Consider the following 6411-nt stretch of genomic DNA (forward strand, 5'->3'; position numbering starts at 1 on the left):
GCTAAGACCAAAGGAGCCCCTCCAGTATTTGTAAGGAGATCATTCCTGGATTTCAGGACCTTAGATTGTAATTAAAAAATCTACCACCTATGTGGTCCTGTTCTTGTGGTAGTTACCCTCCTTTACAGTAATTTTATTTAAACTTTTGTCTTTTAAGAACACCTGCACATTAATATCAACCACATCAATCATTCTTGGTGACAATGTCATCAGACCTTCTTCTTCTGCTAGGAATGCTGTAGTCATTTTTGATTCCCCTTTCTTATTTCATCCACATAAGCCACATTAAGGAACCTTCTTACTTCCACCTTCGTAACATATCCTGTGTTTGCTTATTCCTCTCTTGTAATACTGAGAAACTTGTCCATACTTTCATTACATCCCACATCTACTATTGGAAACCCTCTCCTGACAGCTCCAGTTGGTTCAGAACTCTGCTGCAAGAGTCCTTACATGAACCTGAGACAGCGAGCACGTAACAACCATCCTGCTCTGCCTTACCTGGCTCATTGTGTCTTGCAGGATTGAATATAAAATTCTACAAATTTCCCATAAAGCTTTACAAGACTTTTGCACTAGACTACATCAGTAATCTCTTCCATCACTATGCTCCTGTTTGCCCACTAAGGTCCACTAATTCTGGTGATCTCGTTGTGCCCCAAAACTAACTTATGACAGAACCTTCAGCATTATAAGCGGCCAGACTTTGAAACAACTTCCCAAAATTAATGAGATTTGCCGACTCAATTCATTCTTTCAGAAAACAAGTTTAACCTCATTTGCTCAGGAAGGCGCTGAACTGACCTGACATTCTGACCCTTCTTTCTGCTTACCCTCTTTGCCAGGAAGAGGAAGATTTGTGTCTGTACCACGAATTGTGTTATTTATTCAGGGTTTTCTGTGTATTTTATTCTGGTTTAATGTCTCTCTTATTCTATTTCGTTTTTGTTTCATTATCTTTATTTAGTGTTTTATGCAGATATTATTTGTATCCAGTGTTATATAAGTATGTGTTGTAGTTCCTGAATTTCTGTGAAGTGCTTTGAGCATGGGAAAGGTGCTATATAAATAAAATGCATTATTATTATTATAATCCTGAGAGTAGAAATTATCTCATACAAATGAATACATAGTTGATGCGTTTTATATTCAAAAATTGTAAACCTGACAGCTCCTATGTGGCACTGGAACTGCAGGATGGGATGTCAGTGTGTGACTGGGTACACACAGTATGACAGAGGGACAGTGCAGATCAGTCTGACTCTCTTTACAAAATGGCCACCAGAACAACAGGCAAACCCAAATTCCCCACAGGAGGCACTGATCAACCCGTGGTCCAAAGTTGGTGACGCTACTCCAAGTTGCTGTCCATGGAAAGACACAAAGCATTTTTGTAAACTGCCATCAGTCCAGTTCAGGGTTGTGGGCCACAGCCTAGCATGGTAGCATCTTGTTTTATGTCCTTCAGTGCTTTACTTTCATTCATAGACCGGGCATTAAAAGAGCAACAATTAAAGATCAAGGCTATTCACGTTTATGCAACTTACTGTAACTGTGTAACGCACAGTCTTTGTTTCAGAAAGCTGATGATTTACAACAGATTGTACTGTCTTAAAGATTTTACATAACATTTTTATTGACTACAGCTGTTCATATATTTTCTTATACAGAACTCTGCTTAATGCTAGTAAACATCAGAGAACAATGTCAAAAAATTACAAACAATCTGACAATTAAGACAACTGTTTATTAAATATCCATTCATTGCTTTGCCAAAGGCAGTCAATGTACAGTACATGGATGAGATATTGCATCAGCTTAGCAAAACAAAAACGCCCGATGGACTGAATGGTCTCTTCTCGTTTGTCAATTAGGGTCTCTGGGGGCAGACCGAGGGGTGTCTGCTCCAGAAGCATCTCTTACAAGCCAGGAACCAAATCTGAATGGGATAATGGTCCAGAAACTGATTTAGAGTTACCAATCAATAGAACCTAAATGCTTAGGAAATAAATTAATAATAATAATAATAATAATAATAATACATGTTATTTACACAGCATCTCTCCCATGCCCAAGGATGTAGGAGGAAACTGAAGCATCCTGTGGAAACGGGGAGAAAGTGCAAACTCCACACTGGAGTGGATCTGAACCCAGGTCTCTGGAGTCGTGAGTGAGCTGCACTAACTGAGCAGGCCTACTTTTATCCAAATAATATGAGGAATGAAGATTTTAACTTGACTGGGTGATGGGGGTAATCCTTAAAAGAATGTGCCAAAAATTATTGACAATGATTAACTTTTCCAATATATGCTAATACAATTAGAATAAAGGCAAAATTACTCACCTTCACCTTTGTGGGAATCCTTATTGAACGAAGGACAATACTGAAATCTGTAACTTAATGGGCTGCTTGTAAGAAAATTATTGAAACTCCTACTGATGCCGTGAAAACTAAAACGTTGCTGCCAAACGACAAGCACCGCCTGGGGTGAGTTTTTGAGCTAAATGTCTTTATGTGTTTAGAATTTTCTACGTGCAAATAAATTTCCACTGCGTGCCATTTTCAGATGATGTGCAACTAAAACAAATGAATACGAAATAAAATCACATGCAAAGTCCTAAAAACTTCGTGTCACTAACAAACATCTGCCATTAAATCCGAATAAAATGTGTACCAAAAATGTCGATTAGAGTGGAATGTAAAGTATTAACAAAAGAAGAACATATTTAAAAAGATGTTGAAAGTTTGGTAAAACGTCACGTCAAAAAGACAAGGCTGCTCCTCCTGAGGATGCTCCGCCTGAAGATTCTTCAAACTTGAGCCGTCCGTCTATGAACTCGCCGCGCATCCACAAGTTCTCACTCGTCCGTCCACCGCTCTTTAGTTCTTCAAGTTGAACGAGCGTCCGAGAAGATGCGTGACACGTACTCAGGACCCAGGCACTCGTAAAAGACAAACGCGCATCCACGGACGATCCTCTGCTGCTTTACCAGAGCAGACGATTCACCTGCGCCAAAAGTCCGGGCTTGAGCAACAGGCGCGGGACCGCGGAGTCTCCTATATAAAGGCTGGACCAGAGGATGTCATCAGACCAGCGTCGGAGGACAGCCAATCGGCGGACAGATGTCATCTCGTGTCAAGCAGGTGTCGGAGTGCCTTCGCAACTTACCGTTCAATTTTCGGTAGACATGTTTAAAAGTGTAACACATGGTTTCGTTACAAAAAGAGGAAAGCAATGAGTTTTCTTTGCAAAAGAAGCGTATCCTATTAATACATCCACAGTTCATTGCACTGAAATATGGGTGCTGTTATTGTCACGAAGCCACGCATGCACGTAAGCTGTAACGTGTTAACAATGAAGTCATAATTCAATAAATCTCTTGTGATTGTAATCCAGCAGGCGACGAAGTGTGTATACAAAGGCACACGTGTCACTCCCGGCCGCTGCGTGAGGAGGTGACGGGCACCGCGCTCCGCTTTCTTTTTAGTGAATTCAGAGTGCTGCGCAGTACATCCATGCTTTGTTTTTGTCTTTATTATGATACAAACATTAAAATTACAGTAATAGTGAACAAACACTGATAGATTTAGCCAGCTATACATTAGAGGATATTACAGCAAACGAAATGTTAAAATTTACGAATGTTAATAGTTAGGAAAACTTTACCGCTATTTGAGGTTAAAATGGTCTTAACATACAGTTTTACTTCATTTTTAATCTAAAAAACATTCGTTTCTCAATGATAACGTTAGCTTTAAGAATAGGAAACTGTACTAGTATAATAAGACGATTAATTAGATGATATTCGTTTTCTGAACATCTTTTAAACTTATAAAACACCAATAAGATATCCTTAAAAATAATCATAAATCTTCAGTAACCCTTATTTTGACGTACCTAGAAAAATCATACCAAAATACTTGATTGTAGAATCAGGTGCAAAATAAATGTATAGCAGTTTCTGTGCAGTTACTACAAAAAGATTTTTTTTAAAGTATCTTATTCATATTTGATTATGTAAAGTGTGGTACATGGTATAATTTAAAACAAATTTTTCAAAATGTGTTTGTAATTAGATATGTAAGAGGTATGGCCAGTAATTTCTTCCAGGCAATATATGCAATAAAACTCTCCCAGTGAGTCAAGTGGCAATGGTTACCTCAGTGCTTCGAAATAAGAGATCTAATGTTTATTATTAAGAGATGATAGAAAACACACTCTTCGAGTTGAAGTTTCACTTGGCTTACAAAAATGTAGACTAGAAGATTGATAAGTGGTATTGCATCTGAAAACCATGATTACAGTTTGTAGGACAGCACTTCAAACAATTGACATCTCTTTTTTGGTAACTGAGAAATTTTAAGTAGATGCAAATTGGATTGAGTAACTGGTTAACTAGCAAATTATTTTCATTAAACCAGCACCTAAAATATAAATTTACTTTAACATCATCATTATTTCTTATAAGATATCTATGATGGTAAAAGTTATGTTTGCAGATTATGGACCAAGCTAAGCATTATGAAAATTTGCTGGTCCACGGAGTATTTCGTTAATATTATAGTTACACGTCAACACTACACTCTTAAAACTAACGATTCTTTAACGGCATTTAACTGGGTCGTTGCTTGACTAACAGCCATTTCATTCTGGTAACGGTTCTTTATATTTGAAGTTGGTTCTTTCTGCGCTGAAAAAGTTCCTAATATGTGGACAAAACAGAATCCTTTTATGTACAGTAGGCTACCTAGCATGATACCGAAGATCAAGAAACCTGAACTGAGCCTGTTATTATTTGCAGCACAGTCCTCTGGAGGCATTTCACAGATCCGTTATCGCCTGTTCATGATATGAAACATGTTAGGGATCTAAATAAAAGGTCTTTTCTGGAAAGTTCATACAGATGGTTTTTTTTGGGAACCCCAATGACATCGGTCACTTTGGCGTCTTTATCTTTGAGTACTCGTCCCCGTTACGAGAGTCTTTTTTAATACGAATTTAACGACCCCGGTTTTGGGGGGATGCGGGGTTGAGAGAAATTGGGAGCAGGCGCTGATAGTACGTTGCCGCACCCACCACACGACGAACCACATGGATCGGGACCCAGTGAAACAGTGTTAATTTTTTTTTACGGTGCCTGGAGTGCCAATCCTTCCATCAATCCCCAAGTTTCCCCTGTATATTGGAGGACCTGCTTGCATGGCTAGATACCAATGCCTCTAAAGAGACTCCGGTCCACAAGCTGGACCTCGAGACGATCAGTGCTTCGTCTTCATAGTTTGTCTAAAATCCGCAATTGATAAAAGCAACTACTGCACTTGATCTTATTTAGAATGAAAGGGGGCCCATGACAGCATCAAGGCATTGTTAATGTAAGAAAAATCTGTACACTCCGCACTGTTTATTTCAGTAAATCAATAACGACGTTTTAGATTTCGATGTGTTAAATTTCGAAAGTGCTTGTAGAGTGCACTTGGCAATATTTTTAGGACAATGCATCTTTTCCAAAACTAACGTCCAAAGTGACAGAGGCGAAGAAGCGCGAACATTTGCTGAGGACACGCCCTCCTCAATTAGCATAATACGTCGCCCATTTACGTCAGGTAATCCTGACTTGACGAAAACGCAAGCTTGCGCTCGCAACAAAGTCAAGAACGGCTCACTGTTGTAGCAAGTGCTATCAAGAATCCTCAACACAAACCTTTTAGAAATATTGCAGTCAGGGGTGGATAGAAATACATAATATGAATTTAATGTTGTTGTTATTGTTCTTCTTCTCGTCAAATTGCAATATGATCAAGAACAGGATATACTAGATAGACGGGCAACTTTACCTAAGGGACAAAATACTGGGGACTGAAAGCTCCAAGGCTGACAAACTCGGAGTTTGATCCTTAGCAGGTTAACCTCCATACTTCCACTATAAAGATATTGCATAAAAATAAGAAATGCTATTTTGTGTTTTTGTAAGGCACCTTAGACACTTTGTCCATCACGCGGTCCCAGGGCCTCTCAGTAACATTTTGCACAAGACACGATGGGACACCAATTCATATCGCAGGCCGTACTTTCATCCATATCAAAAACTAATCAACTAAGTGGGGGCAAAAGGAATATCTAAACACATCTCACGAGTCATAATCTCATGACGTAAATCATTTAGTATTGATTTTGAAATACTTGTTTATAAGACTCTGAACAATCTTGCCTGTCTTCATATTTTAGAGTGCCTGTCCTTTTATATTTCCAATTGTAATCATAGATGCACAGACACTGGTTTGCTTATTATTTCAGGAGCCATGTATGAAAGAAGTGTTTAGATGGATTATTGTTATGCCTTACCAAAAGTGATACACCAGACTAATATTTTAAAACATTAAAAAAAAAAAACTTTTTAAATTTGGCTTTT

The sequence above is a fragment of the Polypterus senegalus genome, chromosome 1, assembly GCF_016835505.1.
Source record: "Polypterus senegalus isolate Bchr_013 chromosome 1, ASM1683550v1, whole genome shotgun sequence".
NCBI lineage: Eukaryota > Metazoa > Chordata > Cladistia > Polypteriformes > Polypteridae > Polypterus > Polypterus senegalus.